The following is a 15640-nucleotide window of genomic DNA, read 5'->3' on the forward strand; positions in this document are numbered from 1 at the left end:
AGGTTCTCTTATTGATATATCCTGATCGTCTTTGCATGGGGTTAAATATAATAACAAAATAACGCTCGCTAGCAATCTCTAAAAATATCTCAATTTCTTGCATAAATGAGATAAAAATTTAACTTCACTACTTCAAGGCCTGATAATTTGTCCCCGATATGACAAATATGACAAATACTATGACCAATTCTGCACGGTATGGTTCTGATTTGAAACACGATGTTACCTATTTTCGCTGAATACCAACCTACCTCATTTAATTTATAAAATAAAAAAAAACTATTCGAAACTGATTATTTCAAAATGATATGCCAATTTATTTGTATACTTCTTGTATTTATATATTCTAGCACATTATTTAAAACATATTTTACCCATTTTAAAACTGCAAGTAAATCACAATTTTATCAAGTACTTAAAACAGCTAATAGGGTGTAACCAATCGTTTTTTGACAATTTATTTTACAAACAATTTATCATTTAAAACTTTCAAAGGTATTTCCTCAGAATTTGATGATATCAATTAAAAAGAACCTTTATTTCACTCATCAAAATTAACGCAAACCATTACAATTGCTTTACAATTACCGCTTTTCCTCAACAATGTTTTTCATTGTTCATCATCAGCTTCAAGCTTCAAGACCAAATTTATATTACATCTATGATCATGAATAACATGATGTAATAGCAAAAGCTCCTCATATTTTTATTTTTATTTGACGGTGGCATCCATTTTCCTTTTCACCGGTTATAATTCGCTGAAATAAATTCCTAGGGGGCAGCGAATATTTCGATTTGGCTATTGAATATTCATTGCCATCAATATCTAATTCTAAGATAAACAGAGCAATAAATTGATGACAAATCTCTCCGAAAATAGTGCTCTATGAATGAGCTTCCCATGGCCTCAGTTTCTGTGAGGGATTAAACCAAACATTTCCTCATGCATTAGTTGCAAACGCACCGTCAAAAAACCGCTCGCTTAGTTATAAGAATATGTAGACAACCTACAGGTATTGAAACTAAACTAAGACATTGGATTGAATCTATTCTAAGCCATCAGTATTTCATCGCAACATCACACAAATAGTATATTTATAAAGATATTCATTCATCAAATTTTAAAAAAATTAATAAATGCAACAAACCGGTCGTCATAACATAGAAAGAACTAACGAAGAACGGCCGAAGAAGAGCACACAAATACCCGCGCCACCGATCCCCTTACGCTTGGGAAGCACTTTCTCAACACAAATTTCAAGCATTTTTCAAACTGTTCCAACACACTTACTCACCATCATTACCATGCGAAAGCACCGTTTAATTTCATGCTGACCATTTTAGATGAGAATAACCATGAATAATTAACGTTATAATATTAATTCGTTTCCTGGCATATTCAATTTTACTGGAATACTATATTTTTCATAAAGGAATCACACCAGTTCCGGAGCATGTAACCCTAAAATCTAACTCCATGAATATATTTCAGCAATGGGCTTCGAGACTCACCGTGTCCGTCAGAATTCCTACTGATATAATATGCGTGGGAATTCAGGCTATGATTTTTATATGCATAATAGTTCCAATATATCGCATAATTATGATGCAAATACCTTTTTGTGATGTAATAGTAGCAACATATGAGGTCAAATGTTTAAGGAATGCTCAGAGAAGCTTTAAAATTCAAAGATATTGTCGCATTTAAAAATATCCCTAATTACCATTAATCACAAGTCCTAGTTTACTTTTAAGTACATTGAATAAAATTATTCCCTGCAGGGTTCATAGCACGAGGCACTACTTAAAATAGTGCGGTTGCTCTAAAATTCAAAATGTTTATTTACTTTTGTCCGGAAAGAAATTATATGTATTTATTTTTAATAAGTAGATGAAAATGCAACCTCGCATTTCAGGTATGATTATTTGAAGAAGTTAACTCCGAATACGACCTTAAGTTGTCTTTCCGGCATTTCCTTTCAACAGAAATGCGTTATCTCTAAAACATCTGCTGGTCTTAAACCGTGAATGAAACACACGATAAAATTGCGGGTAGGATGCCGGACCATCCGAGAGATCAAAATCAGCGCGCAGCCGAATGCATTCACCACCGCGACTAAATGGGTTCCATCAAGTGGAGTTTCCGCTCCATTGCTGGCAGCCAATGGGCGATCTCACGTCGAGAAAGACTCGCATATTGCGCCACTGTCAGTTAGTTCACTTCTAGAACAGGGGAGAGAGAGAGAGGGGGGGGTATAGGTGTTCAACGGGATATTTATCTAGAGAACATTTCATTCGTGTATTTAAATTTTTAAGCTCAAACAAACTCGTCTGAGATGAGTGCCCGCATGACTCACAGTCTAAAATTCTAATTTCATTCATTAGTCGCCGGTGGAAAAATATTGATGCAGTATTAGCTCCATGCACCGATCCGCATCGCAGCCGATTCATTAGAGCTCCGATTTCACTTCGTAATAACCCCCCGGAGTCACGGAGTGGCCGGCATACGTGCCGTGTATTTGAATGGCTAGCCTACGTGTTTTATAAGCTCCCAAAAGCTATCATTCCATTCTTTGGACGAAATCATCTCCAAGAGCCAAATACAATATCGGTGAGTTTCGTTTGGTGACTTCGTGATATTTTTTACGGATGGAATTTGCGTTATTTCTCAGATCAGAAGTCATAATCCAGCCCTAAAAAAAAACAACTTCGAATTTGGACCTCGCCAAAGTTTCAGTTCGGCCGAAAATAAAACTCAGCCACTCATAACACGGGAGAGTTATAGTTGGCGTCACATTTGCTTGAGGTCTCTTTCCATGAATTCCCCCTTCGGATGAGGGAAGTGGGCCATCGGCGGAGGGCCGGGGACGTATCCGTCGGAGTGGTGGGCCAAGCCATTCGGAATGAGCGCGGGAATGAGTCCATTCATTTTCGGTTCAAATTGAACGCGGGCTGGATTGGACTGCTTAGTAGAGTTTATTCAGTGACGGAGAAGACCAGACGGGCCGAGAGAGTAAAGGCAAAAACACGAGCCCGGGAGGGAGTGGTCATTTATCCCGCGTGATAAGTCCAACCTGTGTCGTGGGGGGGGGGTAAAGGGGAATGAGTGTAACGGGGGGAAGGGGGCTGGAGAGACGAGAGGGGCGGGTGGCGGTCCCCGGCGTCATCCGCAGATGGGAATGGGAAACTCGTGACTGGGCAAAAATTTCTCCCTACCGTAGGAAAACTAGAGAGAGGGGGAGAGAGAGAGGCGGGGGGGAGGGGGAGAGAAGAGAAGGGGGAGGAAGGGAGAGAGAGAGTTGCATTTCGCAAGTTACCGGTGAGGGGTGCAGTGACTTATGAAAAATATGCGAGACATCAGGGACCACCCCTGTACCACGGAGAGAGCAAAATTGACGTCCACAGCAACTTAACTCGGAAATGTTCTCTGCCACGAACCATGAAATCAACCCTTAAGATTCGCTACCCACTCCCCATAACTAAAAATCAGAAAATTCGTGTCAAAAACTTAGTTTCTCCATGTCCAATAATTAATACCTTCATCTTTTTGTATTCGCCCATCCAGCATTTCATTACGTCCTTCAACACTGCATAAATCTTTATACAGTTCACTTTATTCCAAAATAACACATTTCTGCCTGCAGCTTATAGCTTCTTTCCTATCTCCCTGCTTAATGTCCGCATTTTACTGTCACACATCGTTATAATTCAAGCACTGATTTTCGCAACTTTATTCCAGGTCTGTAAGAATATATTCATACCCTTTTTTGGCTTTTTTTTTTTGAAACTCGTTTATTTCAGTGCTATCCTTATTATTTTCTCCTCCTCGCATCCATCACCGCGAGTGGCAATCCTACTGCGGTATTAAAATGCAAACATTTTAAAGTATAAAAATCAATCCTCCAGACTGGGATTCGAACTCGGATTCCTCGATCGGTAGCCGAGTGCTTGAACAAATCAAGCTACCCAGGCATTCTCCTGCACTATGAATTTAATTTTACATCTTGGTATTTTCTTTTCTAAACCGCGGAATACTTGCATTCAAACCAGTGGGAGACCCCGTTAGCTCCTGCGTCAGCATTTCTCACAGGTGCTCAAGTTATCCGACACAACGAATTGGTTTCGTTTTGCCAACTGTCATCCGGTATCATTGCTTGGTTTTTTTACTTAGCCAGTGCCTCAGATATTTTTCTTGGTTTAAAAGCTTCAATATCTCCATAGTATTATTAATTACACTCAAGGGACATTTTATTCAAATCTAAGTACATCGTAGTTTTCATAAAAATAATCATTTAAATAAAAGCTCAACTTAATGCTTTAACTGCAGCATAAAGGTATAATAACTGAAAAACACGTTTACCCTGGAATTGGATAATCCGTCTGGTAATGATTAAATATTTAGCATACTTTGGTGGGAAAAAGATGAAACAGCCGAATGTGAAAGAGCAACCGTGATTTTAGCCTATACGATTTCAAACCATTTGAACGGACATTTATTACTATTTATATTACGGAACATATATTTTCAATTCCCATCTCAAAATGTGATATTGCGCACCGATTACTTTGAAAAATATTTACCAGACATTTAGTTTGTATTAATGAAGAACCCAAAAGGCAAGACTTCATAAAAAAGACTTGGCAAACGCGATGATTCGTTAAGTAAATTCGTTCACAGCACTTGAAAATCAAGGTTCAATGCAACGACAATAAAAATAGTTTCGTCTTGCCAATCGATATGGATTGGAACCGAACCATGCGGTATTAAGAAGCCTTCAAATCACCAACGTGCCCTATCAATATAATCCATTTACATAATGCCCTGAAAGTCGCCGCAAGGGTGTGAGAGGGCACCAGTCTATCTCGTCCATAACCGACAGTTGGGAAGACTGGGCTTTTTGTTCCACGGTCATAGCCGTAAACCCATGATTCATCACCAATTATGGCCTTTTTTTCAGAAAACCAGGGTCAAAGTTTGCGGCTTGGACAGAATATGGACAGATGTGAGAGTATACATTTGCACCTGTGAACAAATGGACGTGCATACGGACATAGAGACATATAGTACATGCATATCAATGCCATGCGATAATAATCGGGTTAAGGTAATTTTTCAAATATGGCTTGGTGAATTAAAAATATATAGGTCTGTTTTGATTATGTTTGCGTCTCGTTCGAGGGCAGGAAGAGTACTTGAGTCCGTCCTTGACAGGGCCTGATCTACATCTACGTAATATCGCGCAAGCAGCCGCAAGGGCGTGTGGAGGGGGGTTTTAGGTCGTCACGCGTAATAGGGAGCAAAACCACATAAAAATGGCGTATACAGTCTTGCAAATATCCTTTCCACTTACACGCATTCAAATACGTATACTACCAATAGACAAACAATTGCACCTAAGGATGTAAAAAAATGTATCCAATAACGTGTAGGCTAGAATTTGAAAAAGAAGAAGGCGAAATTCCAAAATCACATGGACAATCAACCTACAACTGTTTCCTCTCCCAAGGACACCGGTAGGGAATGTGACACAACGCTACAGGTAGTGGGACCCCCCCGCCCCCACAAAGAGAATCGAGAGATGGAAGGGAAAGTTTAAAAGATAAAAGGCAGAACAAACAATACTGTAAAGAGAACTACATTATTTAAAGGCACTCGGAAGGAGCGGAAAGGAAGGTATTTGAGGAAGCAGTTGATAAAATACGTACCGCTGATAATGGGGCTGGAGTAGTAGAAAATAGCCAACCATATCCAAAGCAATGAATATGAAGAGGGGCAAACCGCACGACAGGATTTGAAAATAGGGTGAGGGATGGATGTTATTAAGGAAATGGAGGGAAGAATGAAATGGAAAAAAATGAACGCTAAATTAGGCAGAAGGAAGTATAAAGTACATAAACTTAGGGGAGAAAATAATCGGTAAGAGGAAAGATGACGGAAAAAAGCATTGCGAGGATGTGGAGAGCTTCCGAAGTCGGCGTGAAATGAACGAATTTATGCAGGAAGGTGAAGGAAGTGTTTGGCGATGCAGGGAAGGAAATTCCATGTGAACTGAAAGAGAATCAAGGGGTGAAAATATCAATTTAGAGAAGAATAAGTTCGATAAAGATGGAGTCAATAGGACTGAATGCGATGACAATAATGATGCCAGGAAGAGATGCCTAGAAGAGTTTTAAAGGAAGAAAAACCAAAGAAGAGTGTGGGAATAGAGAGCATGCACGCAGAAATACTCAAGAGCATAGCAAAAAAGAGGTAAGGACGGATTTTATGGGCCGTCTGTAGCATTTATGGGGAGCAAAGGTTTGGCCGGCAGACATTTCTCCATCATTATTGATGCTATCTCAAACAAGCGAGGTCAGCAGATGTGAAGAATATTGGACTATAATGTCGGTTCCACGCCCAAAAAGGTAATACTTAGGATCGTCGACGGAAGGATAAGAAAAGAGTAAATAAGTACTTAAGCGAAGAGTACTCTGAACTAAGAAAGGATTTGTATTTTCTTACGATGCATAGCAACAGTGAGGTAAAAAAGAAAAATAGAGGTATATAGTATGTTTCGTGGATTTTGAGAAGGCAGAGTAAACTGGGAAATTTATTAATATTTTGCAAAAGATATGAGTCGACTTGCGGGACACACGCCTCATCTGACCCCGTCACAAACCTCAGACTTTAAGGATGTGTATAACGACAGCAGAGTTTGAATGGGCAGTAATAGGTTGGGGAGCAGGACACAGTTGCCCATTATCGCCTATATTTTTCAATGCACGTGAATATATGCTAATGATATGGTAATTAAGACATAGGCAGAGTGAAAGAAATTGGGTGATAACTAAAACCTCTTGGAATTTCCGATGATCAAGCGTAATTTATCCAGTTAGCCAAAGGGCTACCCTCATTACTTGGTACATCAGCATGATACCCCGCAAGCCGCCGCAAAGGCGTGTGGCGTGGGAATGGGAAGTGCATTGTATGATATGAGTGATTGTTAAGGTATGAAAATTATTCATAGGAAAACAAAGGTAGTGAAAGTATTAAGAAAAATAAAGGCTATCTAGTAGAACAGTTCAGGTAATTAGGAAGGGGTTGGAGGAGGGCGGCCGAGAGTGGCAGGAACAAAGGATGTACAGGAAGAATTGCGTTTGGTAAGGGAGCGAAGAGACGAAGAGAGCTGATTGGAGTCACCTTAGACAAATCCCCATTGAAAGGACGTGTGAAAACTTGAATACTAGGAGTAGTTTCGGTAGAATACTGGGAAAGCGTGGAAGAGGGAGGGGAAAGAATGGATATCCTTGATGGAATTACGGGCGGTGTAAAATACGCATTGATAAAGATTTATACTATGTGGTATGGTGTCCAAGGACGTTAGTTGGAACTTAAAAGAGCGCAATAGGGAGTCGAGCCAGGGTTAATAAAAAATCTACCCGAAGTCGGTAGTCTTCGGCAAAACACATAACCGTAAAAACTAAGGTTAAAAAACATAGATATTTGGAATTTAAGGTTATTTAAGTTCAGATGGGGTAAAAGAGGCGTGAATATTTTAATAAAAATGTAAAATAGGGCACTAAAATTTTACATTAAAACTTGTCTGTTTGAAACCTTTAAAATCATGAATGACTTCCAGCAAAGTATACCTATGTAATGACATAATATAAAAAGAAGCGGATTTAATGCTTAATGCACGATATGACGCATTCATATCTATCATTTAGTAACGATGTAACTGAATACTTTTAATAAAAGGTAGAGAGAAAAAAGAGCGAAAGGTAACCGTTGTAAAAGATTTTCTTGGGGAAATGCAGGTTGGTACTGATCAAATCGGTGGAGTGGAAGGAAATAGCGGAGAGACGGAGAGCGACTAACACGAAGATCAGGGAAACGTTAAATATACAAGGATGATAATGACCACTGCATAGGTTATGCAAGGAGGTCTCTAACCATTCTATCTCATCCCTCAAGCCCCACTGCACGCGATATGGTATATCCATCCTTGGAGTGGTGCATCAAATAAAAGGCCTGTTTATGAATACCCAACGCGGAGGTCTTCCCATTCGGTTTCGTCATATGGCTCCAAGGGATATGAAACAAGAAATGGCGCGTCGCATAAGCGCATGAAATGGGCGTTTCAAAATATACTCGGCTTGAGCCTGTTTACTTATTCTTTCGCGCGGCACAAAATGAATGCGGCCTGCTTTTCGGGAAGTGAGCAGGAGAACAGTAAAATAGACAAACGGCGTGGGTTTAGCGAATTTAATTTCTTATAAGATGGGCCAAAGGCTGGGTCATATGTCACATGCTGGGAAAATAACGGTTACTGTGAAGATGTGTATAAAAGTGTATACACATCTATATACGCTTAGATACACACACACGCATATATATATACATATGTATGTAATTATATATATATATATATATATATATATATATATATATATATATATATATGAATACATACATATGTATATATGTGTTTGTATGTATATATATATTATATATATTTATTTATATATATAAATATTATATATATATATATATATATATATATATATATATATATATATAACGAGAGAGAAAGTGAAATATACTATTTAAGAATAAGCAGATATGTACTGCCTATTTTCAGCTGCATTGTATAGGTTAAAAAGAACAAGAAAATTTGAAGAAGATAGATACTTATTACGACTGATTAAAAAAACGTGTAATACCACGAGGTAACTGTTAATGGGTACTATGAAACATTAATAAAATTGGCATTATGTTATTTCTACTCCAAACCTGGCTCCTGGTGGGAATTATGCTTTTTTTGATTACTGGTGCAAAATTGTGACCTTTACAAAATATGCCACTAATGAAGACTAATTTTATTGCCCAGATACTAATTTCCTGTGCTCTTGACAGTCTAATCGTCTGCTAAAAAAGAAGAAATAAATATCGGGGAAATGCAAGTTGGTCCAGACTGAATCGGTAGAGTATTTTATGTGCCATTATATTTTAGACCATTATTCAGGCATTTTGAAAAGGGAATTAATGCTACGATTTAATATTTGCAAAATGTTAGGAACTAAGGATGAACTTGATTGGATTCTTTTTAATTTGGAAAATCAAAATCACTAACAAATATTTGAACACATTAAAGGCCCACGTTTTGAAAAGGAAAATCGCAATGAAATAGGTCACCGATAGATACTTATCTTAATGAAATCATGTCAAATAAAATACGAGTGGGTCATAGTAGTTTCAGCAGACGCTTCACATAGCTCGAAGACTGATCATAATATCAACAACAATCATTGATTGCAAGGTGGAACTATTCCCAGTTCCAGAAGTCCAGGAACTGAAATTATGCTAATAATTGTGAATACAGGAATCAACTATTTTGCTAAAAGGCAACAATAACTCCTAGGAATGCAGCATTTTATTCACTTTCGAACCTTGAAGAGTAAATCTTTTCAAGTCTTAAATGATACATCCTGACCTTTCTCCTTAAAATGCAACATCTTTTCTGAGAGCCAGCAGCGGATTGCCCCTGCGACAGCTGGCGAAGTATTGTGCGAAAGTAAAACGATGAAAAATGGGTTCCCTGAGAGACGCAGAATTTCTCTAAGGCGCTCGTAGTGATTATTATTCCCAATAAACATCTAGGATTCTTCTGGTGGATATCTTTTCTTCCTCTCTTCGTTCATTTTGATGGGCTCACTCGAATGCGAGCCAAGGTTGAAGGCACGGCCAGGTTATGACATTACTTTGAATGAAGTCGGTTCATATGGAACATGAATAATAATTGCACATATTTGGATGCGCCTTGAGTAATAGAGCGAGCCAAAGATAGGGCAACAGTGTGTGAAACGAGTGGATGCGATAGTCTTGGATTTGAAAAAGGCCTTTGATAAAGTCCCACACGCCGAATAGATTCACAAGTTGCAATGGTATGGAATGAACGACAAAGTGATACACTGGATACGGGATTTCCTTACTGACCGCAGACAATAGGTAAGTGCGTGATAGATGGCTGAAGCTATAATTATGTGCAAGTAATATCCGGCGTCCCACAGAGTCACGTGTTAGGACCACTATTTTTTCGTATGTACAATAATGATTTTACCGTTAAATAAAAAGCAGCATAACACTGCCGACGACACTGTCATCTACAGGGAAATACCGATTGACGCAGATCGCGAATCGCTAAAAACTGACTTAAAAACAAACAGCATTCAAAAATGAGGTAAACAATGGGGGCTGGAATTTAATACGAAAAAATGAACCGTAATGCCTATTTTAAACAATAGAAAAAACAGCCAAACTTTTACAAATTACACACTCGGAGGCATTTAGATGAGCGTCGTGGATGAAGAAAAATACAGGGGGTCACAATTTACTGAAAGATAAAGAGATATTATGTATATTAATCTTATCTTATCTATTAGAACATCTATCTATTAGATTATTTATATATTATCTATCAGATTGTTTAATGTTTGGACACAGGTTTAGGGGTTACGTGATCAACTGCCATAGCTTCCCAAGATTACTAGCGGCTTCGGATCACATGTTAGCGGTCATAAGTTGTAATGAGAAACTTAAGAGGGCATTTTCATCGGGTTTTCAATTGGCAGGGTCAATAAATGTCACAAAATCAGAGAGTTGCGCGTAGATTGTCGAACTGATAGATTCAAGTATTCGTTTTTCCCGCAAACTATCCACGACAACCATAACAGGGGGAACCCCTAAGAAATTGATAGGTGCGTTCTGTCGAAAATAAGGGTTATTATTTATTATTATTAGGTAATCTACCGGTTAAGGTAGGTTTTTGGATTGACACAGCTGCTAAATAAAAATATTTTGTGACTCCTTACAAAAAACAAAATCCATCATCCTACTCTATATCAGGTCCCTCTTCATCTCTGAGTACTTTCTTCCTCCCTTCATCCCGTCCAACATCCCTATCCTGTTCCTTCCCTTTCCTCTTTTGCCCAACATTCTACCCTCTATCACAGTCTTCAACATCCCACAGCCGGTCAACACCCCCTTCTTCCACTTTTCCTACCTCCATAGGATTGCTCCCAACAAACCCCTCTCTTCGCCCACCATACCAAGTACTTCCTCATTTTTTTTCTTCTCTGTCCATTTCACCTTCTCAATTCTTCTCCACACCCACATTTCAAAAGCCTCCAGTCTACGTCTATCCTGCTTCAATGACCACGTTTCCGCACCTTACATAGCTACGCTCCATATCAAAGTTTTTACGAGTCTTTTCTTAATATCCTTACTCAACGTCCCTGTCATTAACTCCCTCCTCCTTGTGAAAGCCTCTTTGCCTAGCGCAATTCTTCTCCTTACCTCCCTACTACTTTGACCGTGTTGGTCCAAAACACCTCCGAGATACCTAAACTATTCTACCTGCTCTAGTTTTTGCCCTCCTATTTTGATGTTTAGCTTAGCCTTTTTTTCTAGAAAATTGCATGAAGTTTGTTTTATTATTATTGATTCTCATCTCATACCTGTCGCACTTAATTTCCAATTGGCTCAGCAACGCTTGCAACCCCTTGGCTGACTGGTACACTAGAGCCTGGTCATCAACCGGACCTAACTGATTTTACGGATTCCCCCCCCACTTTCATTCCTACTTCCAGTTCTTCCCATGCCCCTCTAATCATTTCCTCTGCATACAGGTTGAACAGCAACGGTGATAATGGGCAACCCTGCCTTACACCTCTTCCTAACACTGTCCAACCGGACTCCCCGTTCCCCACTCGCACCTGAGCAGTCTGTGACATGTACAGGTTGCGGATTAGCCTCCTTTCCCTCAAATATATTCCTATTTTCTGCAATATACTCATTAGCTTTTCCCAATTCACTCTATCCAACGCTTTTTTGAAATATACGAAACAGGCAAATACCTCCTGGGTGTGTTCTATATTCCTCTCGATTAATAATCTCATTACTGCAATGGCATCACGCGTTCCTCTCCCCTTCCTAAACCCAAACTGGTCATCCCCTAAGTAATTATTTGCCCTACTCTCTATCCTTTTGTTTATGATCCTGAGAACAACTATCGCTGCGTGGGATATCAAACTTATTGTCCTGTAGTCCTCACATGATGTAGCCTTTACCTTTTTCGGAATAGGAACTAAAATTGATCTCACAAAGTCTTCCGGCCAGATTCCATCCTCATAGATTTTACGAATCAGCCCATACAGCCTCTTCCTTCCACATTTTCCTAAGCATTTCAATAGTTCCGCGGGAATGTTATTAGCCCCCACGGCCATATTTAGTTTCATCTCCCTTAATGCCATTTCTATCTCATCGTCGAGTATGCCTGGACCTAAGTTATCTTCCTCTGCGTCATGTTACATTTCTATGTCTAACTTTGTCTGTCTAAGTTCTTCATTATACAGTTCTTCTATATTTTACTTCCATCTCTCTTGGGTCTTTCCTGTGTCAACTTTTATCTAACTCGCCTTATCTCTAACTGTTAGCATAGAAAATAGGGGTATTCAAGATTAAATTCCTGCGAAATACTCTCCAAGTACGGCGTTCCAACGCCCCCTGCCGTGCGCCCTTGTGCCGGGTGGGGTGTAGGCGAATGTATATATGTACACGTTAAGTCTATTTGTGAATTGTCCGTCCGGAATACGTTTAATACTAACCGGTAACCCCCCCGCCACACGCCCTTGCGGCGGCTTGCGGGGTATTATGTAGTAGATGTAATAAGTGTCTGAATTTAATGTATGCCTACCTCCTTTCAACGTTTTTTCTTGTCCTCTTTCTGTAACTGCTAAGCATGTGATACTCGTAATATATGTAGGCATGTTCTATGATGGGTGTTCGGTTGCACCCTTTCCACAAAGTTTTTGGTGGAACTTGATGTGCTCGGTGCAGGAGTAAGTAGAGGGAATATACGATATTTAGAATGTCCAGTGGCCTACCACCCTCTGCCAGACGTTGGGGCATTATGTAAATGTAGATGAAACATTACTCTTTGTAATTAATTGGGGCAGTTAATGTGATGCCTTTATTAATCCTACTGACATAGACAAATATTTCTTTAAGCAAAGTAACGTCATTCATTTTAATGCAACAATTTCAGAGTGTAAAAATCATTCGCCTTGACTGGGATCCCAGTCAAGGCGAATGATTTTTACACTCTGAAATTGTTGCATTGAAATGCACATTAGCGGATGACTCCGTTAAAAGTTACTGTTGCGGCATCTCCCGCAGTTTCTTTGGAATTTGTCATTCATTTTGTTAATTCATGCGGTTAGCATTGACAGTTACTGTCTTCGCGACTTATTGTTTGTCCTAACTGCACTTAAGCCAATGGTAGGACATACATTTTCGTAACAGGCAGTGCTAATGATGAAATTTTGATTCACTATCGCCTGCTCCTTCATCGCTATTCAACAACATTCCCAACATACCACTCTGCTTCATTATTTACCCTTTCCACTCCACATTCACTCTTAATTTCAATTCTAATACTAATTTCCTGGTTAATAAACGGCTCATTTATTTCCCAGCTCATCTTAGAGCTGAAAGGATATGTGAAGATTTACTGCTGTACATACATATTTCTGTCTGTGGGTTCAGACAAAGAGGAAATCCGGACAGAATCCTTCATTACTTCCATCTACACTATCCACATCTACATAATGGCCCGGAAGCCGCCGCCAAGGCGTGTGGTGGAGGAAGCTATGTCACCACCCGTAAAAAGGAACAAAATAACATGCAAAACTATATCCACACTGGCGTATACCTTTAGGCAAAATACTTTCATTTTACAAGGATGCAAATACATATACTATCATCTGACAAATAATTGCACCTTAGGATGCAGTATGAAATTCATCCAATAACGTGCAAGCTAGATTTTGACAAGTAAGAAGCGATATTCCACTATCACATGTAGCATTCCACAGGATCGGGAGGGTCCTCCTCCCCCTTCGGAGAGAGGCGAGGGATTTAAGGGGAAAGTTAAAAACAGACAAAGCAGTGCAAGCAATACTGCAAAGAGCTCTACATTATTTAAAGGCATTCTAATGAGGCCATGCGGTAGGAGAGGGTTTAGATAACAAAACCGACGAGGTAAGTGAAAGTGCATGCAGTTGAGTAGAACTAATTATTCTCTGGGCCTTGAGGATGGCAAGTGGAATTTTTGCTAACTTCCTTACTCTGCTTCTTAGAGTTCATTCATGCATAGGTTCATTCATGCAATCCACCGCTAGAGTGTGTGGCAGAGGGTGATTACACACCAGAACACTTGGCACATAACACTTTCCTACCCTAGCGCGGTGGAACAACTTGATTCCGATTCCTTATCGTTCGTGGGGAAAATGACATGTTCAATCTTTTCTTAATACATATAATCTCTCTCTAATTTTATTTGCATGATCTCTCCTATCGTAGTACGAAGGGCCTGATGTTGAATTTCCACCACCTTTGCTAAAATCCTTCCATTTTCTGGAAGAGATTCATATTATTATTCATTTAAGAGGCAAATCTAGCCATAGTTCCAAGTAGAACTACTGTTTTGAAATGCGCGAGGCCGCCGTCATTTTTCTTTCTTGCTCGTTCTTCACGGGTTGTTTCCTCTCCAGCCCTCTACCCTTCAAATCAAATGGCGTGGTCGGATTGGTCCCTCTCGTGCCAACATTTTAAGTTTCCTTTTTTTAGCTTCATTCCTTTCGCATTGGCAAAGGCATTTAAAAAGGAGAGCCACCTCACAATAATTTTTCATTTTGGCGAAGAGCCCCGCTTCTATTCTCCTTCCCCCGTCCATCTCATTCCACTAATCCCCAATTCCGCGCATTCAAAACGCCGGCGCCTCCCCCTCCCCTTCCCTCCGGTTATCACTTTCCCATTAGCACACGCCACTCTCGCTGCGGGGCGATATAGCTTTGACGCGATTCCACCGTTCACGTGCGCGCCTAACGATATCAGCCCGCCGCTACAAGGCGAATCCGATCGACGGCCGAGTGCAGATTACGGACCCTGTGTGGGGACTTAATCTCGTTTTCCGTAGGACGGGGCCGACCTTTTTCCATTCCGCCGCGGCTGTGGCCTGCCCACCCTGCCGAGTACCACCCCCTTCCCTTTCGCCCCTTTTATCCCTTCGGAGACGGGAGACGCGTGAGGTCGGGAGGGAGTGGAGGGAGGAGACTCCTGAGATATTGACATGAGAGAAATACCAAATATTAACGCAATCGAGGAGGAATTACTCCCATCTAACTTTCAGCCGATTTATTCCGATCATCCAATGCCTATTATATGTATTATGACGGATTTTTATTACTGTGTCTGTCTCAGAAATAGCCTTATTTCAAAACGCCAAATTTCAAAACAGTTTTGTTAGCGTACATAAAACCGAAAAACAAGAAGTAATTGACCAAATTAAAATTATACCATTAAACTGCTGTAGCATTAGAAACATAATATCGGATATTGAACATATTTTTGTCAGTACAAACGCGGACATAGTAGTTGGAACGGGAAGTTGGCTCACGGGAGATATAGCAAACAATGAGGTTTTTCCAAACGGTTTCACAATTTACAGAAGGGACAGACCAAATAGATTGGGTGGGGGAGTATTCATTGCAGTAAAGTCACATCTTAGTAGCCAACGATAGGAATGCGACGTAAATGACA

The sequence above is a fragment of the Hetaerina americana genome, unplaced genomic scaffold (assembly GCF_022747635.1).
Source record: "Hetaerina americana unplaced genomic scaffold, ioHetAmer1.1.p SCAF_9, whole genome shotgun sequence".
NCBI lineage: Eukaryota > Metazoa > Arthropoda > Insecta > Odonata > Calopterygidae > Hetaerina > Hetaerina americana.